This window comes from Myxine glutinosa, chromosome 2 (genome assembly GCF_964187855.1).
Source record: "Myxine glutinosa chromosome 2, kmMyxGlut1.1, whole genome shotgun sequence".
NCBI lineage: Eukaryota > Metazoa > Chordata > Myxini > Myxiniformes > Myxinidae > Myxine > Myxine glutinosa.
Window position 1 is genome coordinate 27,401,317 of NC_136262.1, and position 16,973 is coordinate 27,418,289.

At 46.1% G+C, this 16,973-nt stretch overlaps 1 long non-coding RNA gene across 2 annotated transcripts in view; it reads left to right on the forward strand.

The window, feature by feature from the left end:
• Positions 1–16,973, forward strand: part of LOC137421966 (uncharacterized) — a 74,930-nt gene that overhangs the window by 4,551 nt on the left and 53,406 nt on the right. For both annotated transcript variants that reach the window (XR_013622635.1, XR_013622634.1), the window contains exon 2: positions 16,145–16,312. This is a non-coding gene — a long non-coding RNA (uncharacterized LOC137421966). The remainder of the gene's footprint in view (positions 1–16,144; positions 16,313–16,973) is intronic.

A 16,973-nucleotide genomic window follows, 5' to 3' on the forward strand; every position in this document is an offset into this window, starting at 1 on the left:
CTGATGTCCGTTTTGTCCCGATACGGAACAGCTGTGTCAAAAATCACAATGATTCCGCTCCGGTCTCAGGATGAACGTGTTAAACACGTGATGAGCTTCAGACGGCAGGTGTATATGGTGCTTCCGGATCGAGGCGATGACACGGGGTTAAACATCACGTTCAAGGTAAAGGTGAACAACCATGAGTATCAGATGTATGCGTCATCGGCCTCATTAACATGTTTTCAGTGCGGAGCTTTTGGCCATGTGAAAAGGTTTTGTCCGAAGGTATCGTGTGTAAGGTGTGGTGAAGCAGGTCATAGTGACGCTGATTGTAAAAGAGATAACACCCCGGTCTCTAACGTACGAAACAACGTAAACCGAAATACCCGAACGGTTCCTACCGACGCTCCCTCGCACTCGAGGAGTAGGGATAATACTCCTGTTCGTCTTAGTGTAAACGACAACACCGCTGATTCGGTAAATAATGAAATAACCCCAGATAACCCACCTGTGGTGGCAGATGCTACGTGCAGTGAGGAGATGGAAGAAAATCCCATTGTGGTGACAAAGAAACGAAGAGCACCTGGTGCTTGTAACTCCAACATTACTTTGAAAAAGGTAGTGTTGGATAAAGACAGTGTGGGTGCAGACGCCCTGGAACGTCTTTCTCAGGTGTCCACAAGCTGTGTTGACACCAGGGAGAAGGAACATGAATTAATTAATTCTGAAACATTATCGGGCAGCACCGAAAACCTGGGAGAAAAAGTAGATGGTGAGACTAAAGATGATGGTGAGCCCATTAGTGAGCCGCCACCTTTACTACCTGCTGAGACCGAGCGGATTGGGAATGTCTCAGCCCCAAGCTCCTCTTTACCCCTGCAAGATCTAAATCATGACACTGGTTCGTCAACTGAGCCAGTGAACATCTCCCTGCAGGAGGGTGAAGCCGAGATTTCAGCTCCTGCTGAATGTCCCGGGTACCAGAGTGAGGATGACTCTACCATAGAACATTCCAGCAAATCTTCGGACTTGGCTGGAATCAAAATGGGGACTGGGCAGACTGATATATGTGACCCGGGTGGAGCTGTTTCTGATTTGTCAGATTCAGAGGATGAAGTTGAGATGACTGAGTTGTCTCAATCTTCATCTGATCAGTCATCCATAGCCCCTCAACTCGTTATTTCTTTTCTGAATGACACCTACCGACACCGAAATGTGATTGTAAAAGATCATTTTCCTGATTTAATTTCATTCATCCAGACTGCAAAGGACATAATTAGGAGGCCGGATGAATTTCATTTAACAAGGTCGCTGTTTCATCGGCTTAGAAAGGCTGTTACAAAAGCAGGGAGCGAGATTTCCCAGCAACCGCTCACGCCTTTTGATAATCCATGAAAAAAATCACCTTTGGAACCTTAAATATGAATGGCGGAGGTGCAAGCCAAAACCGCCAGGTTCAGGTGAAAAGTTTATTTGAGCGCAAGAAAATTGATGTGCTCTTACTCCAGGAAACCCATATAATTCAAAATGGGGAGTACGACTGGTGTCGCCTCTTTAAAGGACAATGCTTTTTTAGTAACATGTCTTCTTCTTCTGCTGGTGTAGCCTTTTTACTCAGACCAGGCCTGGTACCTGAGTCATGCCTCTTCCAGGAGGTGATTAAAGGCCGGTTTATTTCATTGGAACTGGTCATTAATAATTTTCGGTTTACACTATTCAACGTTTATGCACCAAGTGAGAGTGTGGAACGAAGAGCTTTCTTTTCATCTTTAATTCGACACATGCAGTCGATAGATCTCAATAATTGTATTTGCATGGGGGGTGACTTTAATTGCACCTTTAAACCCAGTATAGACCGAAATACAGCAGAACCTCATCCCGAAGGTAGTACTGATTTGTTAAATTATTTTTCGGCAGTGGGTGTGCTAGATGCATGGAGACTGCATTACCCCAACAAATCTGAGTATACTTGGGGACGATGTGCCAATGGGAGAATGACCTTCGCTAGACTTGACCGTTGGTACATAAACTCACAGTTCAGGAATGCGGTTATCTCTCCAAATCATTTTCCATCTTTGTTTTCTGATCATCATTTAGTTACCATGGGCCTCTTTTTCCCTCAACCCTTACGCAAAAGTGCATACTGGAAATTCAATACCAGTCTTCTCGAAGATGCTTTGTTTAAAGACGCCTTCCGTGCTTTTTGGGTCATCCAACTTTCAAGAAAGCCCTCTTTCTCTTCTTTAGCATTATGGTGGGATAATACAAAAGCTCAGATTAGAGTGTTTTGTCAGCAGTTTGTTTCAAATGGAACTGACATAAAAAATATAACAATGGCGTGTTTAGAAGCTGATATTATACGGTTAGAGTGTAAACTGGCTAAAGATAATATCAGAAGAGACCACAGGTTATTGGTTGAAAAGAAGGCTCAACTGAGAGAGCTGATTCAGGAGAAAGCAGCAGGCCTGTTAATTAGATTAAGAATAAACAATTTAAAGGTATCAGACACCCCGAGTAAATCTTTTTTCCAAATGGATTTTGTCAATAAGTCACCCAAAACCCTTTTCTCTGTACAAGACTTTAGGGGAAACATGGTTGCCAACCCTGGAGATGTAAGGTTGTGCATTAGAGAGTTTTTTTCAAAAGTCTATGCAAAACAAAATGTTTGTGAGCAAACCATGGAATTTTTAACTTCTCACCTTTCATCCCTAACTGAGCCTCAGTGCCTGGGCCTGGATTCAACAATTACTTTGCCTGAGCTAACGCAGGCCCTAAGTGAAATGGACTCGGGGAAAGCTCCTGGGATTGACGGCCTACCGGCAGAATTTTTCTTGGCTTTTTGGGACCTTTTGGGCCCTGAATTATTGAATGTCCTGGAATCATCCTTGGTGCTTGGAGAACTCCCACTAAGCTTCAGAAGAGCAGTGGTGTCGCTGATTCCAAAGACTGGGGATCTACGACAGATAAAGAATTGGCGGCCGGTCTCGTTATTATGTACGGACTATAAAATATTGTCAAAAGTGTTGGCCAGTCGGTTGAAGACGGTAATCGGTGATCTAGTCCACCATGATCAGAGTTACTGCATCCCAAACAGATCTATTTATGATAATATTTTTTTGATTAGAGACTTAATGGAATGTGATTGCTTGGAAAAAGATTTTGGGATAATATTCCTGGATTTGGAAAGGGCTTTTGACAGTGTGGATCATGTTTTTTTGTATCGGGTGCTAGAAGCATGTGGCTTTGGTGTCAATTTTAGGGCCTACGTGACTTTGTTGTACAACAATATATTTAGTTTATTTAAAATAAATAACGAACTCAGCTCTCCGGTACAGGTTCAAAGAGGGGTGAGACAAGGATGCCCGGTTTCTGGGTTATTATTTTCCTTGGTAATGGAATCACTCCTAATTTTATTTAGGAAAAATATTTCAGGAGTGACTGTATCCCCTGGGAGTCCTTCAGTAGTTGTATCGGCTTATGCAGATGATGTCTGTGTGGTTGTTAAGAAGGAGAGTGATATCCCAGCACTTGTTGAATGTTTAAATCTTTTTTGCCTCGCTTCTTCTTTGAAGTGTAACTGGGACAAGAGTAAGGCCTTATGGATTCCCTGTCTCAAGAACATTCCACCTGGAAGAGTGCTGGTACCACCTGTGCATCTACCAACAAAGTTAAAATGGGTGGAAGACGGAGTCAAATACCTTGGGGTTTTCCTGGGATCTCCACATTACGTCCTCAAAAATTGGGACGGGATTGTTGAGCATGTCAAAAAAAGACTGGGACTGTGGAAACGAGCTCTGCCCCACCTTTCCTACAAAGGCAGGGTTCTAGTGGTGAATAATTTGGTGGCTTCTTCCCTGTGGCATAGGTTTATCTGCCTTCAGCCGCCAGAGGCACTACTAAAGGCAGTGCAGAGGCTACTCGTGGATTTTTTTTGGAGTGGTCACCATTGGTTACTACCAAATGTCATATGTAGCCCCTTGTCTGAAGGTGGCCAGGGACTGATCGACATAAAAAGTCGTATCATGGCTTTTCGGCTGTGTACCATACAGCAGTTGCTGTACAAGGAACGACTGCCAAGCCGACTTCTGGCCTATCACGTGCTGCGAAAAGCAAGCGGGCTCGGATATGGCCTTGAACTTTTCTTAGTCCAACTCCAACATGTCGACACATCTCATCTACCATCATTCTATCAGAGCCTTCTGAATGCCTGGCAAAGCCTTTCGACTAGTCGCCAGCAAGAAACCTATGCGACAAGCATGTTTGTGGAAGAACCCCTTTTTTACAACCTACTGTTTCCTGCAATTCCAAGAAGCCGAGACTTTTATCAACACTTTATTACAGCGGGCATAATCAAAGTGTTGGACCTCCGCCATGATTCTGGTTGGGGGTGGAAGTCGGTGCAAGAGATAGCCGATATGACTGGAATATGGTCAAACAGAATAATCGGAAGAATACTAAAGGGAATAGTAAAGAAAAGCTTCCAACTTGGACTAAGATGGACCCAGGAAGTTTTGGTGACATCCAATGACTGGCATTTTCCTGGTTTATTGGTACAGCCTAGTCACGGAGACTTGCCCCCAATTAGTGAGGGACAAAACATTTTTCAGAAATGCAGTAGTAAAGACCTGTATCGGTTATGCACTGCAGTTCTGCTTGGGAACTCACCGTTAAATGGAGTGGCCAGGTGGAAAGGGCTAATGCCGGAAGGACTCCCATCTGAGCCTGCATGGGAATCAGTATACAGTAAGCTGGTAAGCAAAAGGACAGGTGATCTCCAGTGGCGAATGATACACTGGATCATTCCATCTAATAAATTAGTGAGTCATTTCGCGCCCATATCTACGTGTTGCCCGTTCTGTGTTTACACAGAGGATGTGTTCCATGCATACGTTGATTGTGCAAGGCTTGTGCCTTTATTTCAATGGCTGAACTACATGGCTGGAAAAATGAAGATCACTTTTTCTCTGCGATCATTTATTTTTGGTTTCAATGATATGAAAGAACATGTACATATGTTATTTTTGTTTTTAGTGGCCACGGCGAAAATGGCAATTTATTTATCGAGGAAGGAAAAACTGAAAGGAAAGCCGATTGGGCAATGTGATGTCTTGTTCTTTTTTAATGCCTTGATATCTGCAAGACTCAAACTTGAATTTTGTGATTCTGGAAGAAAGAAATGTATTGATGAGTTTATGAACATCTGGTGTTTTGATGGGATCTGCATGGTGCAGGAGAATGAATTATTGATATATTTGTAGGTTTGTTGGGATTGAATCAGTGTGTGGTCGGTTTTTCTGTTGTTGTTTTTCTTTTCTAGTTCATTGGACTGTTTTGATTTCCTGTCATTATCTCTTTTTCTTTTCTGTATTTTTGATTATTGTGCCTGTATTGAATAGTATCTTCACCGACTGGCTTGTATTTTTATATTTTTGTAATAAAAAGTCTAAAAAGTCAAAAAGTATCTCTCTCTCTCTCTTTCTCTTTCTCTTTCTCTTTCTCTTTCTCTTCCTCTCTCTTCCTCTCACTCTGAATTGATGATTGGTTCAGGTTTTCTCGCATTTGAATCATCCCTTCAGCACACTCTACTGATACGCAGGAGCTGCAAAACACCTTTGTCTTTGGTGAACTTTCTTCTTGCTCTTTTTTTTCTTTTCTTTCTCCTCTTGCACATTTATTTGCTTCCAAACAGACAATTTCCAATCCTTTCATTACCTGCTTTGTCTTTCTGTAGCCGTCTAAAGAGAAATAAATAAAAAAACGTTTCTAGTGCCCTTGCGTGCCAATGTCCTGTGGCTTTATATCAGTTTTAAAAATGCTACAAGTTAAATCCTTTTTATGCTGCCACCAAAGGAGAAACAGTACTGTTCAATATTGATTTCTGATATTAATATAAACCTGTGGAAATCTATGTCACGATTGCACCGTCTCTTTAGGATGATGGTCCATGGTAATTCCCTGTGGTGATCTCTTTCCCTCTTTCCCCTCTCACCTAAATACAATTACCATCCATTTCTTGGTCTCCACTTCCAGCATTGCAGGAGAATTGACTTTAAGTATGTCCATATATCCTTATAAAGCATTAGATAGACTTCCTTAATGCAGGCTGAGCCACGGAAATCACGGAAGGGGAAGTGATGTGTAAATGGAAACCACAGATATGTTTCAGGCTGCATGATGTGTGTCAGAGGTTTTATGTGTGCAGCATTTGTCCCACATAAAAAATATCACCAAAATATAGCTTTTACGTACATAGCAATGCAAAAACAAATATATGTTTATGTATATATATATATATATATATATATATATATATATATATATATATATATATATATATATATATATATACATATATATTACTGTTATATATTCTTATCTATATATATATATAAAAGAAAGTTTTTGTTTGTTTGTCTGCACGCGCTAATCTCCTGAACAGTGAAAGATAGGAGGAAACCTCTGAAACAAAAAATGTCGGGACGGGCCCCGGGAAGGGGTTTTTTTGCAAGGAAAGGGCAATGGAAAAGGGCAATGAAAGGACAATTCCAAAGATTTGGAACCCTCCTCTGGCAACCGACTCAGACCAACTCATCTCTCGTTGCCACACCCCTGCCTTGGGTTATATAGGCCCCCGCCCCTCAACCTTTGCGAACCTCCCCCACCGCTCTTCCTCCGCCCTCTGTAGCCAAACCCCTGGCTCATGGTTGGTCGAGCGGGGCTGGTTCACTCCTCCCCCTCTATGACGAGGTGGAGACACGCCTTTCTTCCCCAACCCTGCCTCGTGGCCAATGGCGGCAATTGGATCGGAGGGGAGGTAATATGGGCAATCGAGGCTTTTGGGGATGGGAAGGAAAGGGGGTCTATTCTCTTTCACTGGTGCAATGGAGTACTTTTAATTAATGGGAGACACAGCCTTATCCTAAAACACAGAATAAGAGATAACTATCAAAAGAAAAGATATATCGTGACCTACATGTATGTTTTTCTATGGACTAACTACGGGAACGCCCTTTGACCTTTATACAACCACAACGGAGGGAGGAGGGGTGATATTTTACAACAACCTTTTACAACAACCTTTTACAACATTTTACCACCACCACAAAATAAAAAAAAACACATTCTCATATTCACAACACTGCACCCTCCTCCCCTTAGGCACGTCCCGGGCCTATTACTTTTACCTTAGTGTGGCATGTAGGTGTAGTTCCCTCTACTTTTAGCCTGACCCTGAGTGCGACAGTTTTAAAACATAAATAAATGTGTCCCGCTGCTCCATTGCACCCTGCCTAACAGACTTACGCCCACAGTTAACCGAATTGCGGAATGGTCTTCAAACTACACACTGACGGTGGGAAGCATTATTTACAATTGACGCTATTTTTATTTACAAAACTAACCCAGGACCGGTAATTGTTCTTTCTGGGGGGAGGACAGTCTGCTCTGCATCAATGCACCATTAAAGCACCCAAAAACGCACCAATACACACCCAAGCACCAATCGGTGCAGTCACCATTGTTCAATGAATAAAATAAAACCAACAAACCCAACCCTGCAGGTGTCTCTTGCTCTTCGGCTCCCTCTGCTGGTTATTATTATTTCTTCCAGTTGTTGTCATTTCCATTTTGCTTTGCTTACTGGCGGCCTATTTGTAATAAAGTGTGCCCAAGGTGTCCTTTTTATTTTCGTTTATTTATGGCCCACAGGGCCGACTAGTGTGGTTCACCTGTGGGGCATCGGTGCCCTGTGGCCAAGGTCCGCCAGCAAGATTTCGGGCCCTCATGGCCGGTTCCAGCAGAGGGGCCTTGCCCCAACCCATGGGGTCCATAAGTGGTGCTCGGCCACTGACATGTGGTCCATAATGTGGTGCATCGATGCAGACAGCTGGTTCTGGGAATTTCGGGCGCACAATGGCCGACCCACACACGCTCCCCTCGGCGCCCAACGGCGCTCAGGTCCTCATGTGGGAGACAAAAAGGGGGGACAAGACAGATGAGCGAGGGGTAAGGTCTCAAGGGTACACATCAAAAAGGCAATGCAAGGCGAAATGCGTACGGAGGGCGAAGTGAGAAAGCTCGTCCCTACCGTACGTCACCCCCCTGTTACCTAGCCTACCCTTGCCCTTACCCCATATGTACAAAATCTACGCATTACCAATTCGTCACTACTGTCACGTCTTCCCCATATTTCCCCTATACCAAATTCGTCTCCACAATCCCTCTACTTCAAAATTTGCCATCACCAATTCATCATCAATCCTCATAAGGAGGGAGAGATGGAATTACGCACAATGTCACACCCACGTCATGATGCGTCGCACAATCCAAACATTTGCATCATAAAAAATAATCAAAACATGGCATGGTGTGGAGTACCTGTCACCTCAGGTGAGTGGATGCAGATGGTGCGAGGAGATCCTTCATCCTAACTATCCTCTAAATGACTTTAACACACTTTACACTACCCGGGGTCTTTCCCTGCCAATCCATTGGCCAACTTACACTATGGGTTCTGAAAACCAATTCCCATTGGCCAAACTGTGGTGCTTTTCAATTTGGGGTCTCACTCCCCCGATTCATCTCCCGGTGCCCTCGCACAATTTCTGGGCCGCGACGTGTAGCTCTCCCAACAGGTCTACCCACCTGCACACCTCCACCACTGTAGTTGCCACCCGAGCTTACCTAGCTCCTCACCCTAACCTATCTAACTGGGGGCAGCCCCTCTCCTGGCTCTGTCACCCCATGGTGCCCTCTGGCACTGGGCTACCCGGGTCCGTCCTCCGGATCCTCGGGCCCCATCCACAACAACTACTACCGGCTCCCAGAGCCCACCTGCGGCCTCACCTGGCCGACATCCTCACAGTGGTGGAGTGCTCAAACAACTACACACACTAACAGGCTACACGCCCAGCCATTTCCACAACACTAATGCACCCATCCACAGACCATTCTTTCACCCGCCCCACAGATGCCAATATCCAAACCACAATTTACCTGTACCCTCTACCTAACACTTACACTACCCGCCCCGGGTATCCGTGATGGGGGTCCACTCTTCCCCCATTCACACCTTCGCACCATCCACTCCACTCCACAATTTCCACCATACTCACTCCACGACCATCCATTCCAATACTCCATACCATTTATTCCATGCACCTGTCTTTCATTCACCTGTCGTTGCACACCTGTGCAATCTCACCTGGTGCCACCTGCACCCTCCTCCTCTTTCTGGACCAGTTGGTCAACGCAACACACATCACCATCACTCACTCATACACTGCTCCACACACCTGTTCAGTTGCACACCTGTGCAATCACACCTGTTCCATTCTCACCTGTTCAATCCTCACACACACGGCATCATCTCAGCTAACTTCTCCCCTCTGAAACTTGCGCTTCCCAGTCGTCCCTTTAAACTATTGCGCTCCCACGTCATTATCATCCATACTAATCTACCTGCGTCCCCACTACAGGTATCAGTCACTAACTAAACTTAACGTCACCTAATGTCAATCTTCGCTAGATCCCTACACACCATATCCTAACCCACCCGGGCTAGTTTTCCACTGCCATACACCCCCTAAGCTAGTGCTCCTTTGCCCCCACCTTGTGAGGGATGACAGAGTTGCCATCCCACCACAGCGGGGCATCTCTCACTATCAATTTTGTTCGTCCAAATCCAACAATTCAAAAATTTTCCATTTACTGCCAATTCCATTCACTTTTCTAAATTTCGTTTTAAATCACTATCACTATCACCATCACCCGTCTACTTATTACATCCTCTCGGTGCGCCAATTCACATCTACAGCCCGGCTTCGTACAGCCGAGCAATGAACGCGGGTCGTTTTGTGCCAGCGGCTGGATACGTCCCGCATTCGGGGCAGGGACGGAGGCTTACCCGGGCCGAGATCCCATGCACCACTTCGGCGTGGAGCCATCCAATGTCCCGATCTCGACCTGCCGGCACGTCTCAATAGAAAGTGGTCGCCATGACGACCCTTCCTATCGAGCTGCCCGCTCCGCCTTGTGGAGCCCGGACGCGGCCGCTCCACGCGAGGCCCAGCGTGGATCGCGCACGGCGGTCCTTTCGAACCCGCCGTGGCTCGGATCTCCGCTGGTTCTCGCGGCACGCGAAGCCCGGCACGCACCGAGGGCCCGATCCGGCTAAAAGTCGACCTAACCTTTAACCCGGTTACCGTCGACGCTTCACCTGCAGGCTTACATGCATACGCTACCTCTTTCTTGCTCATACATGCAGCCGTTCCCATTCTCCTCGTACCTTTTCTTTCACACCTCGGTACACTCACTCCGCTCACCGACTTGGTCACACACCTGACCACCGAACACTTTGGCACACATTCGTTGCTCGCACACCTCACCAATACACCGCTTCGCGCCCCTTTCTCGGTCACCTCCTTTGTGACGATCACAGGTGTGCTCTCACCCGCACACCCAACCACGTGCCTCACTACCAACTCAAATGTGCCTTCCCACACACGCTCTACCATTCCAGGTGTGCATCCTTCCATCCCAGGTGTACATCCTCGCCCACCTGTCACAACCAGCTCACGCTCCGTTTCACTCTCACTACTCTCACCTCCACTCTCAGTCGCGCACTCACCCTTACTCTTGACAGCATGCGCTTTCCCCATGCACCCGTCCGTTACACACCTTTCTCGCGCATCCTCCCGCGCACACTTCTTCGTTACTTCCTCCGTAACACTCACCACAGGCATGCATTCTCCCTTACTCTTGACAGCATGCGCTTTCCCCATGCACCCGTCCGTTACACACCTTTCTCGCGCGTCCTCCCGCGCACACTTTTTCGTTACTTCCTCCGTAACACTCACCACACCGCGCTTCCCTGTGCTCCCTCGCACACGCGCTTCGACCAATTCACTCTTGACGGCACACTCACTCCTCGGCGTGCACTTTTTCCTCACACACCCCATGGTCGGACATTCTCGCACACCCCTTTTTTCGCACACCTGTCCTGTCACACACCTCACCAACGGCCTTTCACGAACACCCGGATCCAAACCAATCCCCAAGCCGACTGAATCTCCCCTCACATCATGTACATTGCCACTCACCTCCGTACCTCGTCGCACCTTCTCTGCCACCTGCAAACTTTTTATTTGGTTAGTGAGCACCGCATCATGATTTGAACACAGACCTTGTACACATTCCATCACCTCCTCCCGGATTTCTCTCTTAGTTTCTGTCCGTCCCTTCTTAATTTCACTCACCTCTTCTCCCACTTCCTCTAATTTTTGTTTAACCTCTTTTATTTCCCGGTGCGTCTCCTCAAGTTCGTCCTCTAAGGCTACCGTGACCGTTTCTACGTGCGTCCTTACCTCCCGGTCCTTCGTCTCCATTGCTTCTGTCACCTCTTCCACCCTCATTGTCAGTTCCTCCCGTACCATCTGACATTGCCTCTGCGTCGCTATTAATTCGTTTTTAATTTCTTTTTGTGTCGCCTTTAACCCTCCTAGTACCGCAGTGTTCTTTTGAACCTGCTCCACTAACTTAGTTTGTCCCTCTGTCAGCTGCTCCACCTCCTCCGTCAGATCTTCTATTCCCCCCTGTAACTTTGCCGTATTATTTCTCACCTCTTTCTCTATACGCTTTTCGCCTCGCTTTACCTCCTCGCGCAGCCCCGAGACCTCCTCACTCACCCCTCGTCGTATTTCCTCCATCTGGTTCCCCATCTGTTCGATTTCCCGGGCGGATTGTTCCCCTATTTCCCGCAATTTGTCCTCCATCCTATTTTCTAACCCCTCTAACCCATTTTTCACTCCCTCTATTTGATTCTCTTGAGCGGCCATTCTGTTTTCTACCCCCGTTAACCCATTCTTTACTTCTTTTATCCCGTTGTCTAACCCCTCAAATTTCTTTTCTAATCCCTCACCGGTACCCCTCATTTGGCCCTCCAATCGCTCACCCTGAGCATCCATCCGGTTCCCCATTACCCCCATTTGGTCCTCCAATCGCTCACCCTGAGCATCCATCCGGTTCCCCATTACCCCCATTTGGTTTCCCATCCTGTTTTCCATCCCTTTGAAATTATCGTCTGTTTTTACCATAAAGGCCATCATCTGTTTCATAAACAGGTTCCAATTCATTGGCATCTCGGGTTCGGCTACCGCGACCATGGGCGTGGCTAAATTTGGTGCCGCAACAACCATGTGCGCGAGGACGCCATCTTGTGCACCTGATACACCCTCAACCACACCTTCTTTCTTTACTCTCCTCCACCCTTTCCTCCACATACATTTCCCCGAGGTCCTGGGTCGATTCTACCCCGTCTATCTCTCCCACCGGCATCCCGTCGCCTTGAACAGCCATGGCGCGATTTCAAAATTCGGATTTTTATACAACAAACAAATTTCGGCTTTATAATTTCGAGCGCGTAAACGCGCTCCGGGTCCGATCTCACTCCTCGACACCAATTGTTATAGTACTAACACAATTGGTGTCCAAAATTTGGGCTAAATAAATTTAGTCCCAGGTTCGAATCCCATCTCCTGACTACCAATTGTTATAGATCGCGGTTAGATGTTATAGACCGAGCGGTGGTGTAAGACCGCGACCTAACAAACTCACCCGATTCACCCAGACTTTGGCCGTATCGCACCGTAGCTGCCCAATGGGGAAAAGACAAAGGCGACGAATGCAAAGAGGAAAAAGAAGGCCAAGACGAAAGACAAAAGGTTTGAAATATTACTACTGAATTTATTTACTATTTACACACAAGCAACAAAAAGCAATTCAGTTTATTTACAAGTACAAGACGCAGATGACACAGTGCAAATTTAGCTTATCTACAGACTTAACTAACCCAGGACAGCACAAACAGAACACTGACTCACGCGGGGAATTGATGATAGGACTGGCGGGAGATGGATGGCTGGCGGGATAGGGAGGTCCACTGGTCCTTCAGCACGATTGACTCGTTGGGCAGCCGCCGCTCCTCCGCGGCCGTGCTCCAAACTGCCGTCCAGGCCTCACGCTGCTGTGGCTGCTGTTTCGGTGGCTCCAGCTGCAGCAAATGCAGTTGCGGTGGCTCGAGCTGCAGTTCAACTCTGGACTTCTTGGTTGGACTCAACTCCTTGGACTCCCTCTCGTCTCTCGGTAAAGGCTCATCTCCCGTCTGCCTGTCTGGTCCAAACCCTCACTCTTTCTTCTTTTCTCTCACTCCTCACCACCGCAACCACTGACCCTCCTCTGGCAACCGACTCAGACCAACTCATCTCTCGTTGCCACACCCCTGCCTTGGGTTATATAGGCCCCCGCCCCTCAACCTTTGCGAACCTCCCCCACCGCTCTTCCTCCGCCCTCTGTAGCCAAACCCCTGGCTCATGGTTGGTCGAGCGGGGCTGGTTCACTCCTCCCCCTCTATGACGAGGTGGAGACACGCCTTTCTTCCCCAACCCTGCCTCGTGGCCAATGGCGGCAATTGGATCGGAGGGGAGGTAATATGGGCAATCGAGGCTTTTGGGGATGGGAAGGAAAGGGGGTCTATTCTCTTTCACTGGTGCAATGGAGTACTTTTAATTAATGGGAGACACAGCCTTATCCTAAAACACAGAATAAGAGATAACTATCAAAAGAAAAGATATATCGTGACCTACATGTATGTTTTTCTATGGACTAACTACGGGAACGCCCTTTGACCTTTATACAACCACAACGGAGGGAGGAGGGGTGATATTTTACAACAACCTTTTACAACAACCTTTTACAACATTTTACCACCACCACAAAATAAAAAAAAAACACATTCTCATATTCACAACAATATATATATATATATATATATATATATATATATATATATACATATATATTACTGTTATATATTCTTATCTATATATATATATAAAAGAAAGTTTTTGTTTGTTTGTCTGCACGCGCTAATCTCCTGAACAGTGAAAGATAGGAGGAAACCTCTGAAACAAAAAATGTCGGGACGGGCCCCGGGAAGGTTATAGGCTAGGTGGTGAGGCCGCTTCGGCCGGGCTGGGCCCATTTCGCAATTAAAAGCTGAGCTGAATTATAATAGTCAATCTTCTACGGCCGCGAGTAAAAGCTGAATTATAGTAGTAAATTCATTCAAAAGAACTAAAAATGTCAGGACGGGCCCCGGGAAGGTTATAGGCGAGGTGGCGAGGCCGGTCGAGGCCGCGGGGTGGGCCCATTTCTCAATAAGTGTTCTTCTTCTTTCAAAATTATCTTGAAGTACAACTTATGCACTTAATGGGAATATCTGACTGATTGCAACACATGCTTTCAAAATTCTCTCTCGCGGGGCCCGACAGAAGAAAGAACAAGGAATCGTTGAGCACTAACTGATACTGGGCTTGCGTCAGACCTATGATTGTGGTGATTTTCATTGTCACCATGCAACTTTGCTGGGTGTTGTTGCCTCTCTCATCAGCCATGGCACTTCTGCAAAGGAGTTCTGTGACTCCATTGGACTGATTCAATCTATGAACTTTCCCACCCAGATTTCTCCCACTGGCACATCTAACTTTCTGGACTCCAATTGGTTCATCTGATCATACACTTCTGAAAGTCAACATCTCTCTGGCTATTTTCAGACAGCTGCCTCAATGCCGGCGAGTCTGGCTTTTCACTCAAGCAGGTTGGTAGGGACTGCAAGCAGCCATCTCTCTACAGGAATGGTCTCCCATATCTACTGCCCCTAATTTAAACTCAACATTGGAATTCTTCCACAAAAACCTGCTCTCTCTCAAGCACAGATTAATCTTATCTCATCTTCGATTATCCGACCCTTCTTTCTGCCCCTGGTACACTAAATCATATGGTGAGGCAGTTGCTCTGAAACAACCTGCCTTCTCTTCCTGGAAGGCAAATCTCACCGAAGGCAATTTCCATGCATTCCAAAAAGTCTGCAACAGTGCGTGTCCACTCTCAGGAGAGCCAGAAAACAACATCTGTACAATCTCAAGAATGGACTTTCAAACTTCTCTCCCTCCTCTAAAACTTGGTGGTGCCTGGTTAAGTTTGTCTCGGGTGTATGCTCCCCTTCCATCCCTTTCCTCTTTTCAAATGGCACCACAGCCAACTCCGCTCGTGAGAAGGCCGAATGCCTCAATTCTGTGTTTGCTTCCAAATTGTACATCCCCAACTTTTCATTCTCGGTACCCATTCTTCCCGGTCAAACCCAAACGCTCCTAGACTGTTTTTTTCATCTGAGAAGGTAAAAATGGTTCTTTCAACCTCAACCCTCAGCTCTGACTCCGCTACTGGACCAGACAGCATCAGCTCATGTGTCCTAAAAAGTCCTCTGCTGCTCTTGCACTTCTTCTATCTGCCCTTTTCACCCTGTCATTTGCACTCGGTCATCTTCTGTCTGCTTGGAAATCAGCCAACATCACTGCATTACATAAAAGGTACAAAAAGTGATCCCCTCAACTACAGACCTATCAACTTAGTTCTAATCATCAGCAAGGTCATATAATCCATTAATGCAGTTGATATGAAATCCCTCCTTTTCTCCAACAACCTCATCTCAGATCATCAATTTGGTTTCAGACCAGGCCACGCCACCTTGGGCATGCTGCTTCTAGTCACCCAACGATATATGGAGGCCCTCGATGTCAGACATGAGATCAGGACCATCTCTCTGGGCATATCACGTATTTTGTGATACATTCTGGCATATTGCCTTGCTCTCCAAACTGTCTTCCTAGGGCATCCAAGGCCAACTCCACACGTGGCTGACTGACTTAAGGTCTCAACTATGCTTGTGACTTTTGGTACAACCCTCGTATACATGTATATCATTTATGTATATACATCAAGATCAGACCCCATTACTCTAGTGGGTACCACAAAACAAGTGCCACATCAGGTAATGGATGCTGCATGCACCCTGACCAAGAGGAAATGCCTGCCATAATCGCAAATACATAGTAATGCCAAACCAAATTGAATCTCCAAGTAGCAAACATTCATTGTGTTGCTCAATTACTACATGTTATACCACAATTACCACAAGTTATGCCCTAAATTACCATAAACCACAAGTTATGTGCCCTTTTATCACATTAGAATGGATACTGCTTCAGTGCTTCATTCACCACTTCTTCTTTTCTTTTCTTTTCTTTTCTTCTTCTTTTGCATACAGAATATGGCTACAGGTGGCATCATTGGCTGGAGGTGCAGCTGTGCTGCCAGTGCAGTTCCCCCTGCAAGTTTGAGCAGGAACTTGGAATATGCTCATGGTACCGACGTTAGCTCTCCCACTCATTGCGAAGAACACCATGGGATCTTTAACGTCCATTAAATAATGCTGGTAGGTGAGACTCTCAGTTTACCGTCCATCCGAAAGACGGCACGCACATTGATGAATCACCTGCATGAGAAACACCGGGGTGGCAGTTTATAGCTGGGCCGAGATTCAAATACTGCGGAGTCATCAGCAGGAACCCAAATAAGGAAAGAGGAAGGATGGAGTCATCAGGAGAAACTTGGATTTCAGGTGTAACTCCTCTCGCCTTCTCCCTAGACAGATAGATAAAGAAAGATAGAAATAAAGAGTGAAAGAGATTAAAATAAAGAAAAAGTGACTGATCTGGTCTGATATCCAGATTTTGATTTTGAGGGTGTCATATAAAATTACTTCAAATAATGACTTAATCCTTTCATTGGTATTTGCAAGTCCTACATATAATGTTTGTACAGAAATCGAGGCTCATTGAAAAGCAAAACACCACAAGGCTCAGGGAACTGCAATGTCAGAATGATGAAGGACTCACCAGATCTACAGGGATCTACAAGGAATCACAACGTAGCTGAGACGCAAGTCGGATGAAATTAGTTGAGAGGCCTCAATAAAAGATAAAACAGAGTATGAGGACATAAAGTCCTGTGAGGCTGTGACTCAAATTTGGGGTTGGGTTCCCCCCTTCACCCCCTCATCAAATCCAGAGAGTGAGATGCTGCAGTCCCAGGCA